The sequence below is a fragment of the Hesperophylax consimilis genome, chromosome 21, assembly GCF_061612785.1.
Source record: "Hesperophylax consimilis isolate HC1 chromosome 21, BYU_Hcon_1.0, whole genome shotgun sequence".
Lineage (NCBI taxonomy): Eukaryota > Metazoa > Arthropoda > Insecta > Trichoptera > Limnephilidae > Hesperophylax > Hesperophylax consimilis.
The window spans coordinates 31,969,444-31,986,193 of record NC_142856.1 but is presented as its reverse complement, the minus strand read 5'-3'; the positions used below and the strand labels follow the sequence as shown (position 1 = coordinate 31,986,193).

The 16,750-nt window shown below is 35.9% G+C and overlaps 1 protein-coding gene across 5 annotated transcripts in view; it reads right to left on the bottom strand.

The window, feature by feature from the left end:
* Positions 1-16,750, bottom strand: part of gol (ring finger protein goliath) — a 210,336-nt gene that overhangs the window by 46,654 nt on the left and 146,932 nt on the right. The window lies entirely within an intron of this gene.

Genomic DNA, 16,750 nt, shown 5'->3' with positions numbered 1-16,750 from the left:
CATCCAAGCAGAATTTTGATACTATTCATTTCAAAATAGGAGGAAAATACTGCCTATATCTGATTTCGAAAAACGGAAAATAGTGTGACAATAATTTGTCTGCATTGTTTTCTTATCGTCGAGATGAACAGATTATTGAATAAATTTTTTTAATTGGATAAACAATAAACATATTACAAAGGAATAATGTAGACCGCGAACTGGTAGCAAAATGGTGCATATTGTAAAACGGGAGATACATTTGACACTTTAGCGGTTTAATTATTAATGATTCCCGTTTCCTGCTCCTAGAACATTGGTTTCTGCAATAACCAGGTAAACTCCTTTCTGTCCTTAGAAAAACCCTCCATACAGCAACCCCAAAGATAAAGCAGGCATTAGAACGAGATCGGGAACCGTGCAAGAAACTGATCAATCTATAGATCCGAGGTTCTTAATTAACTAACCAATTAATTATCACAGCATCCCTGAGCAGATGATAAGATAAATAAATCAAATTTACACGAGCCAAAACAAAATAGAATAAAGAGATTACAGATTACATTATGTACGTTATTGTGTACCCGAAAAATAATACTGTCTACGTTTATGATTGATTAACGTTTATCTTTAGTTTAATCCCAGTCACGATGGGTTATTGTTATTAAGCACATAAGGTCTCCTTTATGGACGACAGGTAATAAACAGATTACGGCACAAAAAGTCAACGTATATCAATCCTCCAACATCATAATGACAATAATTCTATTTTGGGATAAAACCAAGAAATTAATAGAGTAGGTAACAAATCAATTTAGTGGTTTTGAAGCGAACGATAAACTCTACCCTGCCTACCCACATATTATATATTATAAAGAGTGTCTACCTACAGCCACGTCTAAAGCTAATTCTATATTTATTTATTTATTCATTTTCGGGAAATCGACAGTTTATATTTAATCAGTTTGTATTATATAGTAAAATAAAACCAATTATGGATTTCCTCCTTGTGACTTTAACTGAGACAGCATAATATAGAATAAGTTATTTAAATTTGTGAGAAAGGAAATTTACAAAACAATACATTTATAACCGTGGAGAGAGGTAGTAGGTATAAATCAAATCATAATAGAGATATAAACAATATACATTATTCACAAACCATCATAGAAATATTATTTTATGGACCTCTTGTATTTGGTAAGTTCGCAACTGAAAATATCAACCTCGGATAATACGTTATTGTAATTATTGCATAGTCTGTCCAGGCAAGAATTCTGCTCAGAGTAATTATATAATATTATCATTATTATTAATTGAGCCTATTAAAAAGAAAATGTATTGTGATAGATACTGTCGGTATCCCTCTGGTGAAAGACCACCATTCACAGTCGAAACGTCGCTTTAATTGGCAATAGCATTGTTTAGTTACCAGATCTGAATAGCCAGGTGCTTCACAACCATTCTCACCCCATCCCCGCTCAGTTCAACATCAACGTAAACTAATTGGGGATACCATAGTCCCACCAGCTCCGGACAGTTATGACTCCCACGCGGTGGTCACAAAATACATATACCTATGTACAATTATTTTATGTTTTTTTTAAATGTGTGTGTTCTTATATTATGTATATTACCGGTATCGGCTATACCACGCAAAAAAAGAGTTGTGCCAAAATACGGTAAAAAAAACGAGAAATGCAATAATGATACGTACCTATAGACTGTAAGAAGTATCCAAACAAGCGATAAAATACCTACTTATAATATATTTTAACAGACAATATTATTTAAATACTATATTTGAAATTTGCGTAGATAAATAATAACATTAGGTATGGGACTTTTGTAGGATGCTGTGCAAGTCATGTTATATCCCGTGATTTTCCAACCCGACCGTTTTGCATATCGTCTGTCTGTAATTTTTTTTGAATGATGGTGGCCGTTTTAATGTTTCAGTGAACATTATTTTTCTTCAAATGTGAAATCGTCGTGTTTATTTGGGCTTCCTTATTCGAATTTTGAAATATTATGGTACTTGAAGAAAGTTTGAGAAATGAATTGTCACTGATATTCATTCTTAGGACAAATAAGATAAAAAAAGGTACATAAAATATCTATCATGGTATAAAGAGTTCAAGTCAAAAACAGCAAATTTTCAGTATAGCTATTTTTGTAATTTCTAAACAGTGATTGCTTTTATTGCGCAATTAAATAAAATACAAAAAATCTTTATTAGATAGTTATTATGACAACAATTCCAAAAGTATGATTTGACTTGTATTACTAATACCAATCAAAAATTCTTAATATATGAATTGACTTGTACTTATTAATCAAAAATTCTAAAGGTATGAATTGGACTTTTAATTCTAAAGGAATCAATTGACTTGTAATTCTAATACCAACCAAAAATTCTAAAGGTACGAATTGACTTATAATTCTAATACCAACCAAAAATTCTAAAGGTATGAATCGACTTGTAATTCTAAAACCAATCAAAAAATAATAAGCACTTGATTTGTATTTGTGCAAATTATTACAATAATAATATACACAATGGTTTGGCTATACCTCTATTGCGCAGTGCGGTTCAAAATCCTTTGACCTTGACTTTAGAGGCTGTCGAAGCAATGAATATTTAAGACGTAGCTTAAACAATTTTGTCGTTCAGGGGTGGTTTGTTTAAGTCTAGAGGTGGTTTGTTGTGACTGTGTCGTTAAAATAACAATTAGACAGAGAAAACAACACACAAAAGACATTTACAAATACTTAAATGTTTTAATGAATGACCTTTTAACGACTGTAGGGGCATTAACAGTTATAGTTAAAGGTATATAACAGCTATTTGAACAATGCATTTTAGGTATTTTTTATATCATACCGCACAAGAGGTTGGGTGAGGAGGGGGGGAGGGCGTGTTGCGAGGTTTAAGTGATGAGTAGAGGAAGGATATGGGAAAGAGGAACGTCGAGAGGCACCTAGCTTTCCAGATGCAGTTACTAAACGCGGCTATTGATATTTCAAGCAACGTTTCGAACTAAATTATGATATTTTAACAGGGCGATACTGAAATGTATCAACATGTATAATTTTTTTAAATGAAAATATGACAGACATATATATTGCGTGGAATTTAATCATACGATAGGGGTGAAAGGGGATGATTGGTGTAGGTATCCATTTTATAATATATGTACTTTTGGTAGGTACATTAAATCAATGCATAAGAATCTATTTGCAGTTTTTGCTGTCTTGTTTTTTAGACCAATACATAAACATAATTTATTCCATACCTGCTAATTGAATTATCAGTATGTCACGGATAAATATAATTGATATAATGCAGATTGTAAATGAGTGCTACACAAACGCAAAATAAGATCGAAAATAACCCCTTCGAAATTTTACCGAATAGTCTTCCTTTTCTTTTTTTTGCCCCATTAAGACCATTATTTTGTTATAACCACAAAAAACAATTTTGCAAATTCTGGTATGCAAGTATGTGCAATAATTACATTACGACTTGTTGATTTAAATAATGATTCACTTTATTCTAACGTAAAATGATTTTACAATAAAGTTCAAGTTTTATGCTGTCAGTGATTCATAACATAAGTTCTAGAAAGATGCTGTGCGTAATTGTAGACTCCAAATATCTTCAGAGATAAGGTGTAAGTATTGTTCTAGCTACCTAAAGTGTGTATTCACAAATATAGGAAACTCTATAGGAATTCAAGTAATGTATTAAACAAAGCAGGACTGAGTCAGAACATAAAAGTTACAGCTCGAAAAGGATATCTAAACTGGTCGCGACGCTTTTCTAGTACCTACCTACACGGAGAAAGTGAGTATTAGTTATTTATTAAGAATCTCTTCAAATTATTGGTAATCCTGTTAAAAAGGGGGGTTGCAGGCCTTAACGAATGAATGAACAAATTTCTTCATAAATGTTAAGTAAATTACGAATATATAATCACGATTTTGGAACACGTTTTCACGAAAATCTGAATAATTTCGATATACAGGGTGTTCCAAGAAATATTGTCAAGCGGAAGTCCAGAGATAGAGCACCCCTAGGGGTACCCAAATCGGTTTCATGCTAACTCAACACAGTGACTATTCAACACACCTTTAAAAAGTGATATAAAGTCATTAAAAACGATGAAAAAAAAATTAACCTAACGTACTCAACCAGTTAATAAAGTTTTTGTTTCATCACTTTCCATGACTTAATATAACTTTTTAAAGATGTGATGCATTATCATTTTGATGATTTATCCGGTCACCCCCAAATCATATTCGTCGAGCGGTGACGGATTTCGATGTTATTAATTGATAATCAATATAAAATGACCAAATATTCGGTAAGCGGAATTTTTCTACGTCAGAACAGTCTTGTCAGCGGTTTGTTCATCGTAATTACATGAATGGTTCATTGACTCCAGCAAAACAGATACCTATTTTTTCAGATACCAGTTTGATAATGCCTTTAGAGGGCGAAACAGCTGTCACGCGTAATAATAATTACACAGCAGAACTTGTTTAAAAATAAACTGTTTTTATAAACCCAATAATAATATTATTGTATATATAAAAAAATTTAAAAAACAGATACCATTTAATATTCAATCAGCACCATGCTGATTGAATGTGAAACCCGCCTCAAACATTTGACATTTTGAAATCTCTCGATCTCCCGATGACAGAAGAGAGCACAGATATACCACTCACATAGACAGTAATTTGGTTTTACAAAAATGAAGCATGTTCCTCTATTAAAATCATAGACAATACGTGTAATGTTACTGATATCTAGGCTTCCGACCTATATACGGATTATGATACAAGCCGCGCTAAGATCGACATTCCAACCAAGCCTAGCTTTAAATCAGCCAATATACTGGGTATTAGGCATACTATTCACCTAATTTAATCAAAAGTCTTTGTGACCAATTATCTCTTGGTAAGTCAAGGTTTCATAAAAAAACGAAAAAACATATAAATCGAAAACAAAAAAAAAATCGCGGAGCAAAGATGGGGATATAATAGTCCATACTGACAAAATCGGGCAAATTACGTATATTTCGGTGAGATAGAAGTACGTAATTAATCACGTAAGTGTCATATTTCACATTTGTTGCTGCTCGAGCGCCTCTGCCTCTAAAATTGGAACTATCTGCGGCTTACCAAGATTTGAGCGGTTAAATTTGAGTGAGGAATGTGGCACTTAGCGAGGATACGGACTGACTGATATACCTGGCCTTATAGATACAAACATAGTTGTGGGCAGATATCATTTCGCCAGTGTTGCCAAGTTAGCATATTATGTGCTAAATTTGGCATAATTACTCCATGTTTAGCATAACTATTATGCTTTTAGCATTTAGTATATTTATTTGGCTTATTTTTACAGAAACATGAAAATAATAAAAACCAATTTGTTAACTAAGAAAAATGATATCGATTGAAAAACTGGTGTCTCAATGGAGAAACATAGTTCACATTAAATGGGAATCCTTGAATTCCACTGTAGAGTTTTGGAATGAAGTCATGCAATATAAAGATGCAGCTAATAATAACCCCATCGGTGATTTATGTCAGTTTTCAATGTCTATTTTAACATTGCGGCATTCAAATGCGGACATTGAACGTGTATTTAGCCAAATGAGTCTGGTCAAAACAAAACTCCGAATTCGTTTGGCGGTGAGAACCCTGAATGCCATTTTGTACGTGAGATTTGGCCTAAAGAGAGCAGGAAAGTGCTGTTATTCTTACACTGTTCCTGACGAAGTACTACGATGCATTGGGACCAAATAAAGTTACGACTCCGTCTCTCAGCCTTCCTCATTAGCTGCTGTTAATGAAGAAGAAGAAGATGAATATATTGATACTTTATTTCACTGATTTTATTTCTAAGTTAAATTTATGTTAGCATTTTTCTGGCATATTTTTCCCATCACTCTAGCATATTTTGAAGTAGTTGAGTTGGCAACACTGCATTTCGCCGATAAAAATCGCTGAATCCCAAATTTAGTTGATATTCTAAACTTTTAAAATTTTCGAGGACGATTTAAAAAGTAAACTAAAAAAATTCCGCCCAGACCTTTTTTAAAAACTTGCCGATTTTATCATCTGTTTAAATGTTTTTCAAAAGCATAATCCTCTTTCCGACTAATCTGACCCAATACTAAGTCACCAAACGTAGCGAGCAACTTGGGGTGACCTATGGCAGAGTGTTGGTTATACTATGAATGGTTCCCGGGGCGGTGGTACTCATACCTCAGCCTACCTCCCGAGCTGGTTACACATCATTATATATTCTGTACGAATCAGCATTTGAAAAAACCCGGCAAGGAGATTACGGTTGAATGTACTCATTTCGTTAGATCTAATAATGTTGAGTCATCTCATTTTTCCTTTTGTACACAGAATTATTAATTAACATAATATTGAAATCGCACCACGTAATTGGAATGCGTAGAACAAATGTATATCTATTTAAGTTTGTCGTGTCATAGAAGTGAATGTTCCTGATAAGATAATCAAACAAGAAGAAATAGTAAATAACTGTGTTTGCGTTATTAACTAATTTATTTCTTGGATAATTTGTATAGTGCCGCTATTGTGAGACATCACCTCAGGGGCGCTTTACAGTTGATGCAGGTATTACAACAAATTTAAATGTTACAAAAAGAAAGTAAAATGAAGTACAGGAACAGGTGACACGAAGATAGATGATGGAGGCTCTGCAGCAATAATCCTAGGTGTTGAAGAGATTGGACCAGCTGCTGCAGCGAGAGAGTCCTCCGTGTCCACCAACAGTGCCAGCACGAGGTTCGTCATCCGTCCAGATATATGTCTGCTGCTAATAAAACGCTGACACAATATCCTCAGATACTCAGATACCAGACCTTGGCATCACCGCTGCAACGTTCGATGAAGATAGAAGATGGAGACTCTGCAGCAAAAATCCTAGGTGGTGAAGAAACTGGACCAGCTGCTGCAGCGAGAGTCCACCGTGTCCACCAACAGTGCCAGAACGAGGTTCGTCATCGTTCCAGGTATGTGTCTGCTGCTAATAAAGCGCTGACACAGTATCCTCACATAGATAACAGACCTTGGCAACACCGATGTGACGTTCGGCGAGTCCATCATTCATCTCCATATAATCCTGTTCCTGGTGATTGTAGAAACGGTCCATTTGCCCGCAATAAAACTAAAAAATAATATTCTAGAAGACCTACTGAAATGGGAGAGAATCTATGTTTGTATTAATAGGTCTACTTATGCCTTATATTCAAATCTCTGGCGGATGACTTTACTAGTCGACTTGTCAACACGAAAACTTTTTGTTTCATTTTGTTTCTACACATTTCAAATACATACAGAATAAAAATAAACGTCCCACACACTGTCCCCGTGTAAACAGGACACAAGGCAAAGTTGAACACGCTTCAACTAAAACAACAAGCTGCAACAACTGCCATTGACATATATTATACTAAACAAGGTGTAACAGCACGTGTCGAAGAATTTTAACCAGCGATTACTGAGCATATTTGGAGTAAAAAACATTTTGACATTTTGCTGTCCGATGATATTTTTAGCAAAATACCTGTATATATGGGTATATATTCAGTGCCGAAACCACACTCCGGCTTCGTATATATGTATACACGAATGGAGAAAATAAATAGCACGAAATAGGGTTCGTTCATTAAAATATATCTACGTTAATCATAATTTAGGGGAAATGTGAGAATATAGAGCAAGGTTACGCATTTCGTGCGAGTGTCATGATATGATTCAAGTCCGATAATAACTGAATTATTTAGTAGTATTATTAATGGTTACCCTTGGTGAAATAGTTTGAATTGGCATCTGTCATAAAAAACAAATCCTCATTGCACGTAATCACGCCGCCCGCTGAGAGGATAGAAGTTTAAATATTTGGAATCAACGAGTATCTTGCACACATTTGTATTAGCTTAGAAAAACATGAGAATAGTTTTTTCAGAAAAAATATAATGCTAATTTAAACTAATCTAAACGGACATATAACTAAATTTGTTTTTAGCTGGTGACGTCACCACATGAAAAGTACCAGATTTGTTAGGTTCTTCATATTTTTTTATGAAATCCCAGTTTGTTCAATACCAAGCCAGACACAATGGGTCATCCTTTGAAATTTGACCTTAGCAAATAAAAAATGAAGACTAAGTTATTTTAACAAATGAATAAGCTGAACATGATAATTTTATTTGTTTCTACAATCGTGAACCCAATGATAGATTTATTATTAAAAATATGACTCGATTTCAATTAACAGTTCAATGACAGCTGAGACAGTAAAAACGGCATTTTTTAATTATAATATGTGACTCACTAAATATCAATATTCTGTATTAGCTTTAAGTTTAAAAGATTTTAAACGCTATCAAACGTACTAATTTGGAAACAAATAACTATAAGCAATAGTTAGTCGCCCGAAATATCAAGACAAATTTAAAATATCTCCCGAGAAAAAAAATTGTAATTGTTGATTGAGGTACTAGTACATATTGAATTATTTGGCGGGTTGAAAATAAGCCGACGTAGCTAAGTGGTTACAGAGCACCTGACCGAACATCAGAAGGCACGGGTTCAATTCCCGTTGGCGGCATTTATTTTTACTCGGGAGATATTTTCAATTTGTATTGATATTTCAGGTGACTAATCATTGCTTATAATTATTTGTTATGCTTTATGCTATGAATAAAACCTTGTCTTATAAACATTAGTTTTTCATTCAAAAAAATAATAGTACTAATTTGGGTTGTCTGTACGTTAGTCCTTCGTGAAATCTGGTTCAATTAACTCAAATTTGCTTTGAATTTAAGTGTCATTTTCTAAATTGTGAAGAATTTAGACAAGCGATAAAGTATGTACCATTAAAAAATATTATACTGTAACAGAAAAATATTTTAATAAATTGTCAATTTCTAAACTGGAATTATAATAATGGGTGTATTATTGGTATCGATGGTCTGTGCTAATAATTATAAAATTGCTGCGGTTTTCAAAATACGATTAAAATGTAAAAAAACGAATGCCTTTTAAACCCTCTCTGAACCGAAAACAAACAAACAAAAATAGCAAGTGATGGTTTGTTGAATTCATTTACAGAATTCATAATAACAGTTCAAACGTGCTGAAGCACGTGAATTTATAATATTATATTTATTATTACAAACAAAATGTAGAAAACGTGTTGAGGATTGATCAGTCGGTATAAACATTGATAATTTATTATTATTATGAGATAAATATTTATTTATTTCATTCCATGTATCCCGGAGAATTGGGTGCACACATCGAAGACAGACATGCTCTTTAGTAGCATGAAAGCATGCCACTAAGTAGCACGAAAGCATGCTACTTAGTGGCATGTGCGTCAGTGACACTGCTATTATTGAGCATGCATTGCTAGGATTCGAGGGCCGAAGGAGGTGTTATCTAAGCATGTTTGAACAAGCTTGCGTATGAGCACGCAAGTTTCGATCCAATCCACAGACATAGGAATTAATAGACGAGAAGATAAAGGCGAGGGGTAAAATCAACTGTTGAAGAACGAAGGGAGGGAAGCTGACTGTGATTCGTCAATAAATCAATCTGACAGTAAATAGGCATCTCGCATTATAATATCACCATTTACTTCTTAAAAGTAAAATCTGCTTTGAATGAATAGACATTTTTACATGGGAGCGCAAATTACTCGCCACGTTATGAACAAATTTGCGAAGTCCAAATTCGGCAAAGTAAGGCAGCTTCTATATTCAGAGTCGTAGTTAGTTTCAGAGTATTTAGTTAAGACACTTTTATAAATGTTCATAATTTACTTCCCAGCAACCAACCAGCTTTGTGTTTCGCGTCCAGACGTTTCTCGATGTGATAGTAACAACTGATTCATATTATACGATGTGAATATGCTTAAAATAAAATAAAATAATGCTTATATATGGAATATAATACGACAATTGGGTTTATTCTCTTTTTTCGCATCTATTTTTACCAGTTTTCATAGTACAAGTAAACATTTTGCCGTGTTATTTCGTAAAATGAACCGATGATGCCTTGACCATAGTTCGCACAAGAATGATGACGTCACGTTTTCAAATTTCACTTGAAGCCATACGCGAGCCCAGCCGGCTCAATGGAACCGGTATGGGGAGTGGGGATAATACGCTTTTAATCACTTAGGGCAGGTCTACTAATATTCATATGTCTATGATCCAATCTCAGTTCGCGGCAGCTGTGTTCTTCGTTGGGGAGATGAAAAAACCTTACTTTTTATAATTCACTATCGGAGTTACGAATGTCTTTGGAACACAAGGTCAAATCATTGTAATGCGTATGAAACTTTATTAAATAACATGAGCGACCCAAGTTTGACAATAAAAATGATTAAACCCAAAATTTTGTTGGTTGGTATTTAATTGCAAAGCTTCCATTTTAGCCAAGAGCCTGCTTTTAATTAGCAGTTTAGCGCGTGTGTTTAATTGTTTGCTTTTAGCACGCTTATTCGTGAGCGTACTTAAAACAAGCATGCCATATACGAGCAAGTTTATTTTTATTTTCAACAGATACTTTCACCGAAAGATTGATCTAGACACGAAACTGAGATTATCTCTTATATGATTTGTATAGCACCGTATTTAGCAAAATCACCTCATTATGTTGTCATAAGGTTGTCCCTCGTGTACACTGGGTATGTTTGAAGACGTTTGTTCATTGTATTGAATAAATATTCCTGATAAATCATTAAATTTGTTAGATCAGATCTATTTGCCATAAAACCATCTAGACGGTGCGAATTTATATATATTTATTTATATATATTGCCATGATAAGATTCGCATGTATTCATTACCGAAAATAGATATATATATTTTAAAATATGGACATGCAGCATTGTGCTTTTTTAAACATACATTCAATTTCCTGTCGGCCATGTCGGTGTTGCTATTTAAAACCTTTTAAACTTATGGAATCGAAGAGCCATATTTTTTGGTAAACTATTAAATGTCAGTGTGTTCTTTTATTTTTACCAAAATTTATATGGTCCACCTTAGGGGAATATCGAATATTCGAAAAGTTTTTTGTATATCTATCTTAGGGGAATATGGAATATTCGAAAAGTTTTTTTTATATCTATCTTGGGGGAATATGGAATATTCGAAAAAAAAATATTTCTATCTTAGAGGAATCTCTAAATAGCATAAAATAAAGTCGCTACCGCGTCTGTCTGTTTGTGTGCTTAGTTCTTCTAAACCAGGGGTCTCCAAACTACAGCCCGCGGGCCGTATCCGGCCCGCCAGTGCTTTCCATCCGGCCCGCGACATCTTATGACCAGTGTCATCAAGGACCCGCGACAGCTAATGGCTAAGACCTTGCTCAAAAGGGGCGAAAACTCCGCGAATTTAATCGTGCGAATAAATAAATATGCTCGTTGGCGAGGTACTTGGCACCGATACATTGCGTCCACAAGTATCGCGCGAATATATCAAGAGGATTTTTTTGAAAAATCTTTATTTGATTCGCAATGATATCAAGGTCTGAGAAACGAGTATCAAAAATTATCTTCAAAGCTACGTTATCTAAAGCTATATTTTCATCCCTGAAAATTCTATTGTCTACCTCCCCCTCCCTAGGACAGAAAATATGGGTGTCTAGAAATTAAAACAATGTGGCCCTCCGGCTGGAAAGTTTGGAGACCCCTGTTCTAAACTATGCAACGGATTTTGATAAGGTTTTCACTATCATTTAGAAAATTTCTTTCGGAAGGTTTACCATACATAATAAATGCATATTATATTTATAGAAAGTAGAGAAAAGTCGATGTTTTATGATCAAGTCGTAAAAAAATATTTTCGGGCAATACATTGCTAACGCTGGCTAAACCTTATAAGATACATTAAATCAATGTGACTTACGGAAGAGTTGGTTGTAAAAAGGCCTACAGGAAAAACCGCCATGGTCTATCTCCTACGGATAACCCCCACCAACGCCGGGTACACGTCAGTTAGTATCGAAAATTCCAAAAGTTTTTACAGTTTCCAGTGTGCTCTATTAGTTGCTTTAAAAATTACATTTTTTCAAATTTATTTTATGAAGTCGATCAACAACATGCAGTATGCAAGCAATGCATATGCGGGAATATTGTGTTCATGTCAACACTGATTGAGGTACCTATATCTAAAAACATTAGAATTTTCACACCGCAGAGGTGTAGTCGGATTGCGATAAACGTGTGTAGTGTTTGTATGTAAATAATGTATTGTTTGAACTACAATGTTTACGTTGAAATCAGTGGCGTTTTTCTCTTGTTCAGTGAACTCTTATAAAAAGAGATAATAAGACAAACTTATATTAGATAACTTTACCACTCTTTAAACTATATTAAACATCGCCCTATTCAAGTTCCGTGCTAAAAATACTACCCGTCCGTATCTAGACTACCCTAACGCGAGTCCGAAATGAATACCATATGTGCGATATGAATTCAGCGAGTATGGGACTTTCTAGTTCATACAAAACATGTTCGTGACGGCGACTTTTCAACGGTAATCAGTGCGAGCATGCAAACCTTCGGAATTTGTCAGCTGCCTGAATCGTGTTTTGAATTGTTATTGAAGCAAGTCAATTACTAGAGATGATACTTTTTAAATTAAAACAGGAACAGTTTCTTGCATAAATTGTGATTTTCGTATTTAAACTTTTTCTTTTAAATCCGATAAAAGAACCAATGTGTCAATTCGAATTTTATCCGGAGTTATAATTAGCTCAATCTTATACGAGTGCATGTGAATTCCTCCACCATACGAGCGCTACCAAAAGAACCATATCGTCGAACGTCACAACCAACTCTTCCGTAAGTCACATTGGCGAATACCTATCTTTTTGGTTCAGCGAACAGAGCGTTAATTTACATAATCACATACATAAATTGTGATTTTCGTATTTAAACTTTTTCTTTTATAACCAACTACATAATATTATTCGTTAGTGACAGACATCGTGAATGAATCTTCAAGTTGGTTTCTGTACATAATTATGGGAAAGACCAACATAGGATCAACATCATAGTGTCATCTGTTAGATGAGGGATTTATTATCTGTCCCTTTTTTAATCTCCGAATGAGACACGCCACGAACCGCCAATGGTTCAAATAAAAACTATACAAACCCGGAAATACCGCAAGGGCAGATAAGGTTTCTATTCCGGTCGAAATTAATGGTAACGTGATACCCACAAATTATTCAGTCAGACCTTGACCTATTGACCGGTGATAATATTTCGTGTAAAATAAACACTAGGGAACAGAAAATTAGAACTATGATAGGAGCGTCGTTCAAATTATTAAACATTAATAAAATTGGGCTGTTTCTAGATTATCCACATTTTGATATTGTCAAAATATTGCTTTCGGTTTTTTAAAACTTTTTGTTTTATAATAAACATATAAATAGCGATAACAAAGGGAAACAAAACTTAGGTAAAGTGGTGAGTGAAGTATTAATCTAATGGCGCGAAACATAACAATAAGACATTGTTTTTCTAATAATAAATAATAGTAATTAATAGTATTTTTAACAATTTATACGCGGTGTCCGGGAAGTCGTAGTGCAAGCGAAAACTTGTGCATTTTTATCAGTGAGGTTTCTACAGTTTGATGTAACTGTATTTTTCTTTTGACAAATGTTCTTCAACTCCTAAAATACAAAATATATGGTTTATAATTAAGTAGGTGGGTCTTTAAGGAGTACCTACTTACAAATCTTAAGATTTTAGAGGAAATTAAGGTTTTGATTTATTAAATAAGAGACATACGGCTTTGGACGCGGGGACTGCAATTGACAGAATAAACAATTATAAATATTTATATATTTGAACTACAATCAGGTCGGTTTAATTTAATCTTCCGATCATATCGCGAAGGTCGCCAATGAGGAAGTCCAACTGTAACTAAATAATAATTACATGTAGTGTTATCAATCTACATCTGCAATCTGGTATATGTACCTACGTGGGAACGATAAATTATTAAACATATATAATGTATATTATAATATAAAACTGCGTGGTGGTTCAATATTGCTTGAAATGTATGTCCACGTAACAAGTATTAATTTAAGTATATATTACTATAAGGTTTATTATCAAAATAGCCTGAATAAAATAGGTTTTCCAATTTAAAAGTTCTTTAACACGTTGAACGCCATGTAGGTCACCGGTGACCTCATGATGAAAATCTTCATTTTTCTCCCATAGCGCCATGACGGTCACCAGTGACCGCAGTTAATTTTCTTGATTTTCATGAAAAATTTTGGTAAAAAAAAGGAATACGTTTTGATGGTCGCCGATGCCATCTGAGTATTTTTTTTTCAAATTTAAAATGGTAATGTTTCTTCATCTCCACAATGGCGTTCAACGTGTTAACGAATGCCAAAACTTGTGCAATATTACCTGCCTGAAAACTCCAGCCGTAGCCGTCACCACGACTTGCTCAAGATACCTCATGGCAGAACAGATGTTCTGGCACAAGAGGATTAATGCTATTGAATTAAATTTCTAAAACAGTAAATATATTTAATTACTCTTAGATTTCTTAAGAAATGTTGTAAATGGAAATTTTTAATCTGTTCCACAACAGTTTTAATAAAAGATAAAATGAGAAAATTGCAAAATCTCGGTCGTAATCAAGGTGAAGATTGATGGAAGATACTCTCAGCACCGCCCTGGTGTAAACCACCATTCAAAATTGAAACGTTGCTTGCAATGGCAGCCGTGTTTGGGGACCAGATCTGAATAGCCAGGTACTTCCGCATCTTCCTCTTCCTCGTCCCCTTCCCTTCCCCACTACCTACATCCGCATAGTCTCACAGGCTCCAACAGTCCAGACGGTTGGGAGTAGTTGAGACTCTTATTCACCGAGGTCACCGCGCTCGGTGGCAACCTCAAAGGCGTTATTTCATGATGCCAGAGCTCACCGTTCGACATTTTTTACTGTTAAACACATGTAGATTATAATTATGTAGTTCAACCTACTTCACTTTAGTAAATATGATTATAAGTTCTATCAATGTTGGATTAGCTTTAATAGCAGAGGTTATTGATCGGTTGAGTACATAATTGTGTATCTGTTTAAGCAGACCTGACCTGATAGCTGATAGGAATAGTGCAATGAAGAATAAAGTGCTTCAATTAAGCACAGGTGGGTCACATTTTATTTTTGCAATAATATTCCTTAGGAGCTGAATAGTTATCAGTTTATTGTAACGTTCTTTAGTAATTAGCTTTTTAATGTCCTTAATCTTTAAGTTTACACTTTATACATAATAACTATATTCCGTTGATCTATTCTGTTGGAACGCAACAAACAAATCTACAGAGAGACGAAATGCCAAATGTTTGATAAGTCCGAATCACTACGCTCAGTCAACAATGTAAAGCAAAGCCGAAAACGTCAAAAAATAATGTCTAAAAACAAAAAATCTAATTTAATATTATTTTCATTTCATCTCCACCACCAACGGTGTCGAGCATCGGCCTGAAGAATTCGCCACCGTTCATCTCCACCATCCATGGTGTCGAGTATCGCCTGGAGGAACTCGTCATCCCTTCATCTCCACCACCTACGGTGTCGAGCATCGGCCTGAAGAATTCGCCACCGATCATCTCCACCATCCATGGTGTCGAGTATCGCCTGGAGAACTCGTCATCCCTTCATCTCCACCACCTACGGTGTCGAGCATCGGCCTGAAGAATTCGCCACCGTTCATCTCCACCATCCATGGTGTCGAGTATCGCCTGGAGGAACTCGTCATCCCTTCATCTCCACCACCTACGGTGTCGAGCATCGGCCTGAAGAATTCGCCACCGTTCATCTCCACCATCCATGGTGTCGAGTATCGCCTGGAGGAACTCGTCATCCCTTCATCTCCACCACCTACGGTGTCGAGCATCGGCCTGAAGAATTCGCCACCGTTCATCTCCACCATCCATGGTGTCGAGCATCGCCTGGAGGAACTCGTCATCCCTTCATCTCCACCACCTACGGTGTCGAGCATCGGCCTGAAGAATTCGCCACCGTTCATCTCCACCATCCATGGTGTCGAGTATCGCCTGGAGGAACTCGTCATCCCTTCATCTCCACCACCTACGGTGTCGAGCATCGGCCTGAAGAATTCGCCACCGTTCATCTCCACCATCCATGGTGTCGAGTATCGCCTGGAGGAACTCGTCATCCCTTCATCTCCACCACCTACGGTGTCGAGCATCGGCCTGAAGAATTCGCCACCGTTCATCTCCACCATCCATGGTGTCGAGCATCGCCTGGAGGAACTCGTCATCCCTTCATCTCCACCACCTACGGTGTCGAGCATCGGCCTGAAGAATTCGCCACCGTTCATCTCCACCATCCATGGTGTCGAGTATCGCCTGGAGGAACTCGTCATCCCTTCATCTCCACCACCTACGGTGTCGAGCATCGGCCTGAAGAATTCGCCACCGTTCATCTCCACCATCCATGGTGTCGAGTATCGCCTGGAGGAACTCGTCATCCCTTCATCTCCACCACCTACGGTGTCGAGCATCGGCCTGAAGAATTCGCCACCGTTCATCTCCACCATCCATGGTGTCGAGTATCGCCTGGAGGAACTCGTCATCCCTTCATCTCCACCACCTACGGTGTCGAGCATCGGCCTGAAGAATTCGCCACCGTTCATC